The sequence below is a fragment of the Brachyhypopomus gauderio genome, chromosome 4 (assembly GCF_052324685.1).
Source record: "Brachyhypopomus gauderio isolate BG-103 chromosome 4, BGAUD_0.2, whole genome shotgun sequence".
NCBI lineage: Eukaryota > Metazoa > Chordata > Actinopteri > Gymnotiformes > Hypopomidae > Brachyhypopomus > Brachyhypopomus gauderio.
This window is the reverse complement of record NC_135214.1, coordinates 1,264,362-1,282,500: the sequence shown is the minus strand read 5'-3', so window position 1 is coordinate 1,282,500 and position 18,139 is coordinate 1,264,362. Positions and strand designations below refer to the sequence as shown.

The 18,139-nt window shown below is 42.0% G+C and overlaps 1 long non-coding RNA gene across 1 annotated transcript; it reads left to right on the top strand.

Moving 5' to 3' along the window:
- The first annotated feature begins 14,754 nt into the window (after nt 1–14,754).
- Nucleotides 14,755–17,016, top strand: LOC143511747 (uncharacterized). Its single transcript, XR_013130247.1, has 3 exons — nt 14,755–14,873; nt 15,030–15,119; nt 16,487–17,016. It is a non-coding gene; the product is annotated as an uncharacterized LOC143511747 (long non-coding RNA).
- Nucleotides 17,017–18,139: the final 1,123 nt, after the last annotated feature.

Here is an 18,139-nt window from a genome sequence, read left to right as displayed (position 1 = left end):
GGTCTCCATCTGCTTCATATGGACACAGTGACACCATCAGTACTTTTCTTTCCTATTTTGTCAAAATAGCTTTAAAAGAAAATCAAAATTTTTAAAGATAATTTTTTAACCTCTGGCATGATACAGTATTACAAATGGCCAAATGGTTTTGCCTATGAGGTTTCATTTTTAAGGTCCACATTGAAAATCCGGACCCTTTCCCCTATAATGCCAAGATGAAGCAATCATTCCTGCAGTCTCATTTCCACACGCGGTAGATTCCATCAGCAGCGTGGAAACACACACCACATCCACTCAGTGTTTTCAGACGGCCGAGATTATGGACGTGATGCACTTCTCAATCGGATCATCCACAGGAAATGTAAAAAAAAACAGCCAACACAAACCACATCATTTCCAAAAGGCCTATGGTGGGGTGGGATTGTTCTAGGACGTTTCAAATTCAAATTATTCCCCTTTCCTTCTCACAGTGGCAAAGCTTTAATTAGGGTTTGTCTTTGCTATTTGCTTCTGATGTCTTCACTTTAAAGCATAATATTCTATCACAGGCGCCTGTGCATATGTGCGTCTCAGGATTGAATGTTTTAAGAAGTTATGGGAAAATACTTTCAAATGGATGGTACGGGAAAAAACAAAATAACACATTGTACAGTAAGGTTATGCATTTGTGACATGTTTAACAATACATTCAGTATACTTAGTTTGTCAAAAGTGTGAAAACAACTGCTAAATACCATATAGTGATGTGAGGAGTCCTCCTCTAAAATAATAAAACACTTTATGTTTAAATATAGTGCATAGTTGTGAGTCTGTGAGCTCCATCTATTTTATTTATTCAGATCTAATCAGAACAATGTGTATACTAACAACACTACCTGCACCATCCAAAAAGACTCAAAACTGTTAACTACATGAGCTTCTGTTTCCAAAAGACTGGTGTTGGACATTAGTTATAAGTACACACACACACACACACACACACACACACACACACAACTAACCACAACCACAAAGCACTCAACACAAACTGAAAAAATCACATCTTTTTCTAAATGAATTATAAATAAAAAACAAAAAATATCATTTGAATGCCCCCTCAGCTTTTGACAGTAGGATCATTTTTGCTGGCTGTTCCTGCCTTTTTTGATAAATCACCATCTATACTCCATCTCGGCCCCATTCTCGTTATTCTTGGCAACATCGCTCAAGTTCTATTAAGTTCGATTGGGACTGTTTGTGAACAACAGTGTTTAAGTCGTTCTGCAGATGTTGGCGTGACTGGTGCTCTGCAGGAGGTCGACATGATCACGTTTGATCCCCTTCAGCACAGCTTTGTATCTGCTTTGGGGTCCTGGTCGAGATGGATCAGCTTCCACGTCCCACTGGTCCTGTGGACAGCGTCAGGTTTTTCCTGCAGGATATTTTTTGTCTTTTAGAGTCGCTGCTGCAGTGGAATCCCATGAAGGCACAACTCTGCTGAACTACAGTGAGATACAGTTTACATCAAATGTAGCATTTAGCGTTCAGACCCACAAGTTCAGTTTAGGCCTCATCAGACCATGGAATATCTCATGTGTCTTTGGGCAAACTGTTGTCAAGATCTAATATGAAAATAGTTATGATGATGATGATTATTATTATTATTATTACTATTGGGCAACATTTCCGTTCAGATGAGCTTCAGCCAAATTCAGAAACATTATCAGATTTCTAGAGCTGCAGTAACGTTTCCTCAGTCATAAACAGATTTCTGTTTCTTCTTCACAAGATCTATAGTGACACTGAATTTTCTGCACATTTGTATATGGAATTCCTGAGTCATAATAGAGTCACTCTGAGGAAAAAACAAACACTGAACCTGTCAAATGTTTGTTCACACATGCAAGCCATCATCGAAGTTATACACATGCACTAACTCAGCTAATTGACATTCATGTAAAAGGAACTTTAAGTGATGACAAGTAAAGGAATCAAGGAGAACTTGGTAAGATAGCTGGGTGTGAGGTCCGTCACAGAGAACATAAGGAAGTTTGAGAGTATAAATACGGAGAACAAACAGGAGTTCCAGATGTGGTCTCTCCTCCAAATGTCAGTTATTCCGTAACTCCACACAGACTCAGGAGATCCGATTCTTGGTCTAGAAGAAATGCTGCAGTCATGAATTTTGCACATCCATGCAGTTCTCGTATTTGTGAAAGTTCCAAACGCATTATTTTTGTGCAACTGACAGTTTGTGGAGTAGCACTTGTGTGGTGATTTGGGCTAGTCAGTCTTCTGTCTGTTGACATGGGTCTTATGTGGCCGTATTTTCATGTCAGATTTGATTGGCTTTCACCTTGGCCAACATAGCAAATTGAGTCCGATGCATTAATAATCAATAAATTACTAATTTATCATTCACTAATTCATTAATCATTGATTATAAGTAATTTTATGCATGAGATAGACAGCAATCCAAACTCTATTCCAATTCCACAAAGCCCTTAATTTATACAATTCCAGTTTGTCTGGTAGGCATTACTAAAATACATGTAGTATCATACATGGAAAACGTATTCAGAAAGCTACATGTGTTCTCAGCGTTCAACTCCCTCAAGGGCAGCAGGGCACCTGGAATACGCCTGCAGCTTTAATATTTTAAAAAGGTTTTGACCCAACACTGTGGCTCGATAATGTGTGAAGAGAAGATAACCCCACTACTAATGTTGATATTACCAAACTGCAAAAAAATGATTGCATCTGAGATTTTGAGATACCAACAGCTTTACTTCTCCCAGGAAAATTAATTAAACTACTAAGTACATGATAAGAACAGACATCAGAATACATTAAAGTACATTAGGGTACATTAAAGTTCATAAAGTTCAACAGTTAAGGAGCAGAAACTTGACTGCCAACGTGTTGATGATTTCTAGTCCAGGGGATTTTGTGAAAGCTGTTTTGAAGTGTTAGAAGCTCTGCCTGCAGGTATGAGTTAATTACGCTGCAGCTGGTGAAGGCGGCAGAAAGGCCCCTGGCTTTTGTGCACTTGTTGAACTGCGTCTGTCTGTTTGTCTGGTTGTTTTGTCTTGACATGCTGTGAGAGATATCCGTCTATAGCAGACTGGGGGGGACGTTTGTGTAGTTGTTTCTACTATTTGCTTGTTTTTTTTGTCTTTGTTCTTCTGTGTGATGTTAGTATGGCTGTGAGTTCTGAGTGAAGTCAACATTTGCTGTAATGGGTTTCTCAGCTGTGCAGACTTATGCAGATTTGTCGTGACATGTCATGTGACTCTGCAGAGCAGTGAGCCAGATTTCTCTGCTTTGATCATTAGCATGCTGCACAAAGTATGCCATTTGTCAGAGGGTGGTGCTCCAACGAAACCTGCCCTGTGTCAGAGGGTGGTGCTCCAACCATGTATGCTGTAATCTCCAAGTGGAGAGAGCCCCATATACCAACACAACGTTCCATTATGTTGACTTCTTGTGTAGAAGAATTGTTCAGCAGTCTAAGTTTTCTAACTGATGTTTGGATTGGTCAGAGGGTTAATGCTAAAATGCAGCCCAGAGAAGACAAGACATTGTTACTCAGGACAAGGATACCCAGGACATTGGTACTCAGGACAGGGTTACTCAGTTACTCAGGACAGAGTGATTGCAAGATGGGTGATAAGCAAAGTGGCAAACATTAAAGAAATGTCCAAAATGTTCTGATCTAATGGGCAAAGACCAGGTTGATTATCCAGACTGAAAATAACTGGATTTCCAGTAGCAAACACAATGTCATTTCACACTGTGTCTTGGTAAAGAAACAGAAGAGAACGTAAAAAAGTGAAGCCATGTAAACTGGGCGTAAACCCCAACGATGTGTCTACACGCATTATTTATTGTTGATGCTGCTGGTCATGAAAAATCCACTTGGAAAAATAAAGGAAAAAAATAAAACTTTTAAAGCCCTTAGCCTAGTTAACGTAACTGTCATTAAGACCACAGATATGTGTATTAAGAACAGATCCAATTACATGTGTGCAGCTGTGGAAAGCAAGGATCCTTACACATGCACACACACACATGCACACACGCATGCACACACACATGCACACACAATCATATCTCATTAGTAATGCAGGCAGGAGATGCACTGGCGTATTAAACAGACCTAGTGATGAATATGTTTTACTCATATAGGCACAGTTGTTTCTCTTTAGTCTGTTTTGTTCATCTACACCACACTGAGCCGCTCAAATATGCACACACACACACACACACACACACACACACACACACACACACACACACACACACACACACACACACACATGCTTTGTGGGCTGTGGTGCAGACCGGTGGTGAGTGGCATTGTTAGTGATACTCCATATCAGGATTCAGCAATTGGTCATGACAGGACTGCGCCCATAGAGTCCCTAATACAGGAAGTGGGGGTAATCTGAACCCCGGCCAATCAGGGGCAATCATGCAAATTGAAGATGAGCTGATTGGAGACAGGAGCTGCGTTCCGGAGTCAAGAGGATGAGCAGAGATGTCATCATCAGCAGATCAAAGGCTTCTTGATTAAACCATAACACATAAAAGAAAAATTCTAATAATCCCAGTGTCCGGGTGTTCCATGTAACTTAGAGCAAGACTGCAAATCCAAAATGAGATTTGGCCTTAATATTACTTTAAAACTGAGCTCTGTCTCTGTAATGCTAGGATCAGGGCCATATCTTGCCTTTTTGTCTTTACTATAAGTGAGAACGTATTTCTTTGTGATAATGTTTTCTTACAAAATCTTTGAACACGCTTCTAAATGAGTCATACGTGACCTGATTTGGGCTTTGAGAGCAACAAGCCGTGTGGGGAGTCCAGTCTTTAGTAAGACCTCCGCTTCACTTCAACTCATAACTCACAAGTTCAGTTTGGAGTCTGAGGTGTGTGTGTGTGTGTGTGTGTGTGTGGTGTTTCTCTGTGTGTGTGTGCATGATTTCCATGCTGATGGTTAAGCCTCCTCGGATGTGCATTATGGTATTTCAGTATAATCTGCTAGTGTGTTGGAGAAGGGTGTTTCCTCTCCTACCTAAGACAGCAGTTTAGGTCAAGAGTGCGGAGGGCATTGCACACACACATGGACCTTTCAGCCCTGCCAGCAGAGGGCACTGTGAGACGAAGGCTGAGTAAGTGCAAAAATTGGAATTTTGTCTGTTTATTTTCCAGTTAGTATTCATGTTGAACATTAGTTCTATAGCTGAAAAGATGTTAAAACACACACAGACATCATACACACTCATAGAGAGAGAGAGAGAGAGAGAGAGAGAGAGAGATAGCGTATGTCCCAAATGGTCCAGCAGAAAGCAACCAGCCAGAATCTTTGAGCTTCTTTCTTTTTGGATAAGTAAGTCTCTGACACCCAAAGAATATACTGCAGACACAGATCTCATTTTATATGATTCTTTCAGACTGAAGTTCATCTGTTATAACCAAAACCCAACATAGAATAACAAGGCCAAGGGTTCCCCCACCCAGTCCAGACGCCAGCAGCTTATGTGGCCTAGCAAAGCAAACGCAGTCCTGGTTGGTTCTGTAAGCCAAACTCCGGTGTGTGAGTCCTCGTGCTGTAACATTACGGGAAGTCGAGCACATTCAGTAACACTAGAGAGAAAAGAAAGCTGGCACAGAGGGAAACAGCTTCAATTCCACGTGTCCAGACTCCACTAATGACACCAGGATGTAGAACAGGGTATGTTAGCATTTCTCCATGACTGCAGCTCAAAGAGTTCTTGATTTGCCAAAAGATAGCAAAACGATTCTGAAACATACTGTACAGCCCACAATATGAGGGGAAGTGTTTCCAGTTTAGTGTTGCAACAGTTCAAGGTGATATCGAGTCTTGGAGGTCACACCAGAATAGTCTTATTGGCAACATCTAAACATTAGCCCCACACTGCCACGCCCCCCACAGTCACGCCCCACACTGTCACGCCCCACACTACCACACCCCACTGCCACACCCCACACCAACACACCCCACAGTCACGGCCCACACCGTCACGCCCCCCACAGTCACGCCCCACACAGTCACGCCCCACACAGACACACCCCACACAGACACGCCCCACACTGTCACGCCCCACACTGTCATGCCCCACTCTGCCACACCCCACACCACCACAGTCACGCCCCACACAGACACGCCCCACACAGACACGCCCCACACAGTCACGCCTCACACTGTCACGCCCCACACTGTCACGCCCCACACAGACACGCCCCACACAGACATGCCCCACACAGTCACGCCCCACAGACACGCCCCACACAGTCACGCCCCACAGACACGCCCCACACAGTCACGCCCCACAGACATGCCCCCCACAGTCACACCCCACACTGTCACACCCCACACAGACACGCCCCACAAACACGCCCCACACAGACACGCCCCACACAGTCACGCCCCACACAGACACGCCCCACACTGTCACGCCTCACACTGTCACGCCCCACACTGTCACGCCCCACACAGACATGCCCCACAAACACGCCCCACACAGACACGCCCCACACAGTCACGCCCCACAGACACGCCCCACACAGTCACGCCCCACACAGACACGCCCCACAGACATGCCCCCCACAGTCACACCCCACACAGACACGCCCCACACAGACACACCCCACAAACACGCCCCACACAGACACGCCCCACACAGTCACGCCCCACACAGTCACGCCCCACACAGTCACGCCCCACACTGTCACGCCCCACACTGTCACGCCCCACAGTCACGCCCCACACTGTCACGCCCCACAGACACACCCCACAGACACGCCCCACAGTCACGCCCCACACTGTCACGCTCCACACTGTCACGCCCCACACTGTCACGCCCCACAGTCACGCCCCACACAGACACGCCCCACACTGTCACGCCCCACACTGTCACGCCCCACACTGTCACGCCCCACAGACACGCCCCACACAGACACGCCCCACACTGCCAAGCTGGTTCTTGACCGCAGATGATTTTCAGTCAGTAAACTGAACTTCCTAATACAAAAGCTTTTTATACATTTATTTTTTTGTATGAGTAAATCATATATGGATCCATATCCATTGTCCTCTTGTTGTCAGCTCCCACTCAAGGTTTTCTTCTCCTTCATCAACATTTACAAAGCGTGCTACCATTAACTGTAATGCACTTCTTCAGCAGTTACAGTGTGGTTGGGAGTCATGAAATCATGCCAGCTCTGAAGTGTGTCAAAACCTCTCCAAGATGTTTATACTTGTGGCTTTGATTGGCAGCTATTACCAGGGTCACATGATCCCACATTTTGTTCTGATTCGAGGTTGGCCACTGAACTGTGGTGGAGCGTTTACAGTGGGGCTAACGTCGGTACACAGCGCTAATCTCGCATGTGGGAGTATTTGTGGTGGCGTGTGCCAGTGCTAACATTAATCCTGATTAATCCCCATTAGCCCTAAAACGTGCTCTCTCGCCTGGAGCTGCCCGTCCAACCTTCCTCTCCCGCCTCTCGCCTTCACCATTTCCCGCCGAACGTCAACTGCTAATCAGCTAGCAAAAACAAACATCTGCACAAGCTTCTGTGCCTTCGCCATTTTGTTATTGAATACAAAAGAGAAAGAGGAAAAAAAGGACTGCTCTCCAGGTCAAAGGTCACCGTCTCTTTTCTACATTTTCTGGTTTGTAAGTACCAGTTAGTTTTAAGTCATAATTTAGGTTTTTTTTCTATCTTTTTGGTTTTTTGCCACTACCTTTTACAAAGCTGAACTGATTAACTAACGATGGCCTCATTCATTCTGTGGCGTCTGCATTTTGGGAAGCAGAATGTGGTTTCATGCTGAGTAAATGGTTTATAATAAAAATAGGGGCTGTTGGATAAAACTGGTGTGGAGGTTTTCCAAACAGACTCACTGAAATATACCTTCCTTCCCCACTGTATCTCTCTCTCTCTCTCTCTCTCTCTCTCTCCTTCCCCTCTCTCCTTCCCCTCTCTCTCTCTCTCTCTCTCTCTCTCCTTCCCCTCTCTCTCTTTCTCTCTCTCTCTCTCTCTCTCTCTCTCTCTCTCTCTCTCCTTCCCCTCTCTCCCTTGTTCTTATTTTTCTCTGTTCTGCTTGGCTTCTATTAATATCGAGTCCATCTGGCTTTCCAGGGGATATTTAAACAGAAACCCTATCAAGTCCCAGTTAAAGCCGCATGCTGCTGTTTCTACTGAATCACATGCAGGAAGAAAGCGTTTAATCAGCAGTGATTGAGAGGTTAAAGACTGTGTGCACAATCTGTGCAGGCCAGATCATTTTAAAGCACAGATCAAACTGATTGCAGCCCTTTAAGATATGAAAAAAAAGCTATGAAGACCCCAGAGAGTTTGTTTTATGGGTCATGATCTTTGTCCTTTTCACACTTACTGAGATGGTGAGAGGTTCATACACGAAACCAGCAGTAAGACCAGCTGGAAGGTCCATAGATCCATAACTCTGGTCCAGTTGCCTGTGGTCTGTTGGCTTTACCCCGACAGAGCAGTTGTTACAGGAGCATTTTGGAGCAAAGACTCAGCTTGTCATGGATAAGTGAATTTGGTCTATCAAACCCCGTGCAGGGTGGAAAATCCATTTGGGAACACTCAGACGCTGGGTTCTTCTCAGAGTGACCTCATCCAGAATGCTCCACAGGTGCTGTGGAAACAAAGCTGCGTGCAGCTCAACATCAGAGACGACTCTAAACACAGGCAGGTCAAGAGCTAAAGTATGTAGCACGAGGCTGGAGGTGTGCGGTGTGCGGTTCTCAGTGTTGTGGGTCCCTTAGCCTCCTGCTAAGCCCTGCTGTGGGCCACTCTTTTGGGGGGAGTTAGAGCCCTTTGTCCTGGGGCCTGTCAGACCGCGGTGCAATTCTTCCAATCTGACAGCCAGCACGGCTCCTGAGATAAGAGTGATCCTGTCACAATGCGTGCTGGACACAGACCGCTGGTCCTGAGCCTTGCGGAAGATCAGACCAGCGCACCGTCCGTGCCGTGATCCAGACACACTCTTTCTGTGTGCTCTCTGGACATCCATCCCTCTTTGAGTTTACTGAACAGATACCAGCTGCTCTGATTGGTGCATGATGGTATAGTTGCTAGGTTACTCTTTCTCTCTGTACAAAGGAGATAACCCCTGACCCGCAACCGAGATAAGCTCAGAGGGTTCTTCCTGCGCTTGCTATTCTGTCTATATTTCTCCCTGTCTCTCTCTCTATCTTTCTGTCTGTCTTTCCTATATTCCATGCTGTGTGTAGTATAAGTGCCTCTTAATCCAAGCATACTATTCCCGTGACATAAATATATGCATAATAGTAAAGCATTGCAGAAACAGTATTCTATATTAATCTAAACATTTTTCTGAGTAGTTGCTCTCATGATTACAGTGGGGATATAATTTCTCTGTCCAGTACCAAGACTGATCTTTGCTCTCTCTCTCTCTCTCTCTCTCTCTCTCTCTCTCTCTCTCTCTCTCTCTCTCTCTCTCTCTCTCTCTCCCGGCTGAACGATGATCCAAAAGGCATCACACATGTGCCATCGGCCTGTCAGAACTCCTGTGCCTGCAGACGACTGATAACCTTTGACCTTTGGTCACAATTGGCACATTCTTTCATCTTTTCCCTCATTTCTTTCCATCTTTTTTCCTGGCAACTGTCATGGCTGCCTTTGCTTCCAGTGGAACTAGGCCTTGACATCCTGGAAATTCATTAATTAATTATTAATGAAAACGATAACACTGTCCTAAACCATGTGATAGAGGGAATACTGTCTCTTCAGCTAGTGAAACCCTCAGAGCAGAGGAATCACAATGATCAAAGTCATTCATATTTAGTGTAAGATAGCTCTGAGCAGGGTTGCAGGCAGATGTTATTATTTATGTATAAATAATTATTACCAAATTATACATGATGAGGATTATATTACAGTAAAGCCACTTAGCTCTATGATTAGTGTGAACATTTTGTAAAGGTTTTGTACTTTTAAATATTTGATGATATTATTATGAGACTTCAAAGGGGATCATTGAACATGTCCTCTGCTAAATGACTGTTTCTGTATTTTGTATTGCCACTTAAAGGGAAGTATGGCATGTGTTTTAATGCCCTCAGACATCAGTATAATTTCTCAGTCATCATAAAAAAACCATGGCAGTGTTCCTCAGGCTGAAAGCCATCAGGCCAGGGCAAAAACAGAGAGAAGCCCAAGGTGTTAGATGGCTGGACATTGAATTAAAAGGAACACATTAAAAAGCCGTCTTTAAGGCCAAGGCACACATGGGAGAAACCACAGTAAAGACAGACTCACCACAGAAAAGACACCATAGCCACAGAAAAGACAGACTCACCACAGAAAAGGCACCATAGCCACAGAAAAGACAGACTCACCACAGAAAAGACACCATCACCACAGAAAATACATACCACAGAAAAGACACCATCGCCACAGAAAAGACATACCACAGAAAAGACACCATCACCATAGAAAAAACACCATCAACACAGAAAAGACACCATCGCCACAGAAAAGACAGACTCACCACAGAAAAGACACCATCGCCATAGAAAAAACACCATCACCACAGAAAAGACACTCCGTTTAGCTGTGTCATGGGAGGGAAAAGGACATTTGTTCAGAAGGTTTTGGTCTGAAAAACCACACCAAGGTCCCTGACCGCACAAAATAAAAGAGAAAATCTGTAAATCCTTGATGGAGTATGGCCTGAAAGAGCGTTCAAGGAGAAGCTGTCACTGGATTACAATCGTACGTCTAGTTGTGTGTCATCAGTGTTGGGAACATTAATTTAAAAAAGTAATTAGTTACTAACTGAGTTAGTAACTGAATTACTCTATAATAAAATTAACTCGTTACCAGGGAAAGTAACTATTTGCGTTACAGTTTTTAAAAAGTTATATGCCAATGAATAAAGATTTTTTTGAAAAAGCAGTTTTCACAGTCAGTTGAAATGAGTAGATCAGAAAGGTGTTTAACTTTTGATATTTATTGCACATCAACAGACCAGTGTCACGTTGAGGACCCCGGCCCCTCCCTTTTGGGCATGTGTATTCGTAGTCCACGTGCTCTGTCTGCGTCAGCGGAACTCTGCGGTGATGGCTATGTTGTGTGAATAATGTGTCTCACCTGTGAATCGTCTCGTAATCACATGGGGCTAATGTGGTAATAATTAAATAAATCAAATACCCAGTCTTTTCTTAAATATTTTAATTAATATTTTTTTTACTTTTCTTAAGTATTTTCTTAAATAATGTTTATATCGCCGCCTTGAAAATGCTAATTTTTCTTCTGCTTGCTCCTGACTCGCCATTTCTGCCTCTTCTCCGTTTGTGTCGCGTGTCTCTCTGTGTCACTGGCGTGCTTTGGCGCGCGTGTAAAATCACTGGCTCTGATTGGCTACCATAACGCTGCCTAGCCAATCGCTTACTGACTTGTTAAGTTAAACAGGTGTTACACCGAGAACTGTGACCTATCGAGATCTGTTACTCCTCACTAGTCTGGGCAGCGGTCCGCTCGCATTACTGTTAGTATATCAATATATAGTAACGCACCGCTTTTAATGACCAGTAACGTCAACGGTGTTGTAACAAGAGGAAAAGTAACTAATTATATTATACCGTTACTGACAAAATGACGCCGTTACCTAATGCCGTTATTTTTAATGGCGTTATTCGCAACACTGTGTGTCATAGGTATAAATCTCAGTTGATATTTCCTCAGACAAAGAGGGCAGGTGAAGGGATGATCCAGGGTCATGCTCATGCGCTCCTTGAACTCTGACCTTCAACTCTGACCTTCAACCCTAACCTTCAACTCTGACCTTCAGCTCTAACCTGGATAATCTACTGATAATGGATGTAAACTAGAGAAAGTTAAACAAGCCTGCTATTATTTAACTTGCATCTTTATGCTAACAGACAGGATTATTTTTTATGATGAAGAATAGACACCAGATGGATTTGCTGCTTGGCAGTGTTGACGCTGACCATACATAAAGGCGAACGATGAATCACATTGCTTACATCTCTCTACACGGCATCCATCACCAAAAAAATTGCAGACGCGATGCTGTCAGGTACGGGGTCAGGGAGGGGACATTTGTGGCGGTAGTTACCCTCTTTACACTCTTTAAAGCCTTTTTTACCTGAGAACTAACACCAAGATTTGAGAGGACATCCTTGATTATACAACACATCCAGATCTTTGGGCTTACCTAGTGGTTCTGAATCATCTTCAAAACCACAGAAGATGATTGAGTTGTGTGTGTGTTGTTGGCTGGAGAGGTGACCCCGGAGGTCGCGGCGAAGTATTATGGGCTGTCCTCTTTCTTTATTTTGCTTCGGTCTGGTGGCTAGGCCACGTCTCCCTCACTCTCCGTCTTCACAAATAAACTCCGTTGGCTCATCTCAACTCATCTCCATCTCCATCTCCATCTCCACTCACCTCCATCTCCATCTCCGCTCCCGCCCGTCGCCCCGCCCTGCTGCCGCGTCTCCAGAGTCCGCACAGGCACGCTTGCCCTGGCTAACCCTGTCGCCATCGACTACACCCCAGCTCTCTGCGCCCCCCCATCTGTGCGTCTGGGTTCGAGGGGCTGCACGTCGCTTCCTCTCTTGATTATTTGTCTTCCTGGTTCAGCTGCACCTCCAGATTCGTTTTTTGAAGACAGATGGTGGACGGCTGAGGTTTGCTAGCGGCTCTGCCCAAACACATATATGACCGAAAACAAATAGACCAAATGCAACTGGGATTCTGACAAAAAAAACAAAACAAAACAAAACAAAAAACACTGCAGGGGAAATTCCCAACAGCCATATGTTTATCCTTTATATTAGTTTTTTTACTAAAGGAATTCGGTAACACTTTCTATGAATCTGGTATCTATAATGCATTATAAGGGCATTTATAAACATATATAAAGCATTCATAAGGCTTTATAATGTTTGACATAAGCATTTGTAACTGTACATAAGTGTTCATAATTACACACATAACATGTTATAAGACTATATTATAAGGCTTTATAGCACTATAATGTTATTAAGTGCTATAATCCCCTATAATATATGTATGTTCCTGTTCTCTTGAATGTTGGTGAAACCAGCATCATAAAGCTTAATAACAAATGCTTTGTTTATTCTCATAATTCTTTATAAAGATCTACTGTGATAACCCCATTTTCACTGGCATACTCTATAATGTTCATCAGTATATTTAAAATAAAAATGACTTTGTAAGTGCACATAACATTTAATGAACATTTATAAGCACTCCTTACAGACTGTAGGTAAAGTGATGTTATTGATCAGCTCTATATTAACTTCTAACTACTTATGAATCACTATAAGTGCTCTTCACAGACTTTAAGTAAAGTAGGATTGCCATATGTATAAGAATGCCTAAACAGAGGAGTACAGGAATCACAAGTTTGGGCATTGAACATGGGTTTATTTTTTGTCAAATGTACATAGTTAATAAAAAAAACAGCATGTATGAATAAACATGCAACTTTGATAAAGCAACTTATAAAACATACTACATGCCAATATCAATACATATAAATATACAATTTCTCTGCATTTTATTTTATCAGTAAAAAAGCTAGACAGCCATCAGGTGTTCAGTGCTGCAAAATTTAGAATGCTGATCAAAACGATTTCATTAACATTGACTTTTATACCGTTTTCTAACATCATGGAGCAGTTTCCGAGTATGCCCCATTTGTGCTTTTTGGCCAACCAGTGTTCCCACTGGTTCTGGTGACTGAATACCAGATCCTTTGCTTGAAGTCACGTCAGAAGTACATGACTTTGCATCACATGTTTTGGAGATAGGCTTTTTTGATTCCGTCCACGATTATCCATCTAGGAGAATAAAGTTAAATCATAAGGTAACACTAAACTGCAATTAGTAGCTAATAAAACGGCTGTTTCGGTTGTTCCATATTTAAATACATTTCCATGCATGTTGTGTTGGTCTATTTTATAGACAGCTACATTTCCATGTATTCAACTAACCAAAGTTATGCTACCTATTGCTATCTGCCTAGCTAAGGATCAGTGCGTTCTGGCTATGCTAATCGTTGAACTAGCAGCGCAATGGTGTATGCTAATGAACTAGCACTTACAGCTGCTAATGTTTACTCTGCTACAGGTAAGATTAAAGAACAAGATTTTTACGTTTACATAGTTTACATGCCACAATAAAATGCCAAACATCGTTATGGTGTTAACGAGGTAACATCGTTACCTTGACATACCTCTTTGTAGCAGGGAAAAGCTCTTCTTTACTCTCCCTGTCTGAAATTACTCTGTACAGTACGGCGCTGTATCACGTGACTCCAGATCGTCCAGGTCAAACGCGGGAACGGAGCGATTTCCGGATAGATAAAATTTGAACAGGTTTTCTGAACAGCTCATAGTGGCTTGGAAGATGTCATTAATTAAAAGAAAAATTCTTGGGTTGTTACGAGGACAGGATAACCTTCGAAGCAGATGCAAAATTGTGCGATGGATGCAGAAAAAAGAGATTTTGCGCAGAGCAATGAGATGCAACTCATGCAAGAAAAAAAATGAAATTACACAAACGGTCCCAGGGAGACGGATATCAATGGTGAGATTTTGATGGTTGTTTTTAAAACATGGACGTTAAATGCGTTGTAGTGTGTTGCATTCAGTGTAAACTACTTCACATAAGATTTGTTGCTTTGGTTGTCCAAACAAATATTGCTAGGTGCTGCACAAGAAATGCGCATCATCGTACCGATGTTACCTCTTCTGTCCGAAAGGGTCTATGTTTTTTCGTTCCCGGTTATCTCTTCTACAGCACATAGAGTTCATCTACAGGTAAGCTATTGTATTTCCTTTGTATAAAATATAGAAAATATATTTTGTAATTTAAGGGTCACTAAGAAATTATTTGACTATTAATACTAATGAACAGCAGCTATAATAACAGTATGGCTACAAATTACAGAATATAAAATGTAAAGATTTTCTCAGGGACTGAGACTGAGACAGATGGATCTTATTGAGGATGGAGTTGCAGGCAGTAGCAGAACTCTCACCAAGATGACATCCACACTGAGAAAAGTAAGAATGTTACAGTCCTGTAGTGTTTAAACTCACTTCAAATGATTTTCCAATTAAAGTTGAATTAAGTAGTAATAATAACAATGTTCTTACCATGGCAACATGTCTGTGCTCAAAGTGTGCATCTCAGGGATGACAAAACTTCGTCAGCGTGGAAGACTGTGTGTTGGTGGCCCACACCATTTTGTGATGATAGATGAAAGTAAATTCTACAAAGAATGTAGTTATACCCACCTTGTGTGTACACCTCCTTGTTTCTACACTCAGTGTCTATTTAATTAGTTCTGCTTATTGTATAGGTGTACTTTTTAGATGTACAATTATAGACTGTACATCTGATTTTCTGTATTACCTTGTTGATCAATGTTCAGGACCCCCACATGGCCCAATGGATCAGATATATCAGTGCTGCTGGAATATTTAAAAACTGTATCCACTCAAAGTTCACTCTAAACACTTTTACCTTGCTTGTCAGAGTCAGAGATGATAGCTCATCTGCTGCTGGTCTTTCATCAGTGGTCACAGGATGCTGCCCACAGAATGCTGTTTGGACATTTTTGGTTGGTGGACGATTCTCAGTTCAGCACTGCTGTGTCTTCTGATCCACTCACACCCTAACACACCACCATGTCAGCATCACTACAGTGCTGAGAATGATCCACCCATATAATACTGGTCTGTGATGAATGATGAATAAAGTATACATAGAAACAGATGTACTACAGTCTGTAACTAAACTACAAAGTGCTCCTATATGATACATGAAGGTGATACCAGGACAGTGAGTGTAGAAACAAGGAGGTGGACATAATGAAGTGGCGAGACAGTGAATATCTTATTTTGGTGCACAAGTACTGTTTATTTGCTGAGTAATATTTTTTTAAATGCATAAAATGTGCAATAACCTTATGGGCACAGAACACATTTTCATTTGCTTTCTAATTAAATTACTTCAGTTAGTAAACAATATTGCATTAAATTAGCACAAGTATGAGATCCATAAAAGGATGTTTAAATAATAGTTATTATTGATAACTGAATGTGTCATAAATGTCTGCCAAATGCAATAAAAATATATATAGAAATTTATATTAAAATGTTGAAGTGAGTGAAGTCACGTCAAATTTATTTGTATAGTACTTTTTACAACTGAGGTTGACACAAAGCAGCTGTACATTAATACATTTGCTATACATTTAAATATCCACTATAAAAGCTTAAGTCTTAAAAAGAACAGGTGTGATTAACAGTGATTAATATCAGAATGTTGTTAATCAGATTACTTTTTACTCAGTTGACACCATTAATATTTATCCTTTGTTCAAAGGTTCCTCATTTTTATAAATTATTTTCCATACTTTTTAAAGTATAACCGTGGACGTGTAGGCTCTGTCTGGCGACGGAGCAAGAAGTGGGTGCTAGGAATTCTGGAAGTGAGTGCTACCACCAGGGAGCCCATACTGAAAATCGTCTCCAGCAGGTCAAGTGAGCAGCTGCTACCTATTGTGAGGCGCTACGTGAGAAGAGGAACCAGTAATATTACTGATGATCACCATACAGTACAAGAGACATTTTGTACGTCCACTTACCAGGGCCCACACCCAGCACCTGGAGCGGGCTTGGCAAAAATTCAAGGTTGATGTGTGGCGACACTGAGCAAACCGAAACACAACTTCTGAAAGAATACCTAAAGATTATAGAGTGGGAACATGGTATAAAAGTCAATGTTAATGAAATAGTTTTGATAAGCATTCTGAATTTTGCAGCACTGAACATCTCATGTCTGTCTAGTTTTGTTACTGATAAAATAAAATGTAGAGAAATTGTATATTTATATGTATTGATATTGGCATGTAGTATGTTTTATAAGTTGCTTTATCAAAGTTGCATATTTATACATACATGCTGTTTTTTTATTAACTGTACATTTGACAACAAATAAACCCATGTTCAATGTCCAAAGATTTAGTCAATGTCCTCTGTTTAGGCATTCTTATACATATGGCAATCCTACTTTACTTAAAGTCTGTGAAGAGCACTTATAGTGATTCATAAGTAGTTAGAAGTTAATATAGAGCTGATCAATAACATCACTTTACCTACAGTCTGTAAGGAGTGCTTATAAATGTTCATTAAATGTTATGTGCACTTACAAAGTCATTTTTATTTTAAATATACTGATGAACATTATAGAGCAGGCGTACTCAACTAAATTTGTCCGCGGTCCAATTTTGGCAGATACCTGTGCCCTGAGGTCCGGTGCGGCGGGGGTGGCGAACGTAAGTTGTTGAGCGGGGGGGGGGGGGGGGGGGGGGTACGGTGCGCGAACGGTGGAGGCGTTTATACTTTCGCGAGCGTCACTGCAGTGTTCTCCGAAACGATAGGCGTTTTGTCCGAAACGATATGTGGTAGAAACACCCCTCAAAACAGGGGAATGAACATTTACCTGACCAATTTTAATGTTGCTATATGTTTCAGGTTTGAAAAGTGCTGGAATTTAGGTTAAAGTACTTTAAAATGCTTGAAATTGTAACTACTTGGTTTCACAACAAATAGCTGTCTGACTGAATAGTTCTCTTGTATTAGGTTAACAAATACGAGCCTCTTGTAATTCCAGGACGAAACATGAGAGAACGTGAAGACGTGAAGATTGGGCGTTTTTTAAATAAACAACCATTAAATAATGTGATAAAAAGCGAATTATTTCGAGTATATGTATAAATATTTAACTTAATTATGTTTAACATGCTGGGAAATATTGAAATGGACCTTGAAAGTGACGTACAAGTGCTTTAATTCCACCTTATAAAGGTGTATGAACCCTGAAAACGTGACTTTGTTCATTGCGCTGAAGCGCGGCGCAAAGTTACAAAATTCGAGAGATGCACGACCTCTCGAACCGACAGCGCGCGAGACACTCGCGCACACGCGGAGCCACAGCGATTACGTCATTTTCGCGAAGCGTCAACCAGGCAGGCTTGTTGTTGAGCGGGGTGGCGAACGTAAGTTGTTGCGCGGGG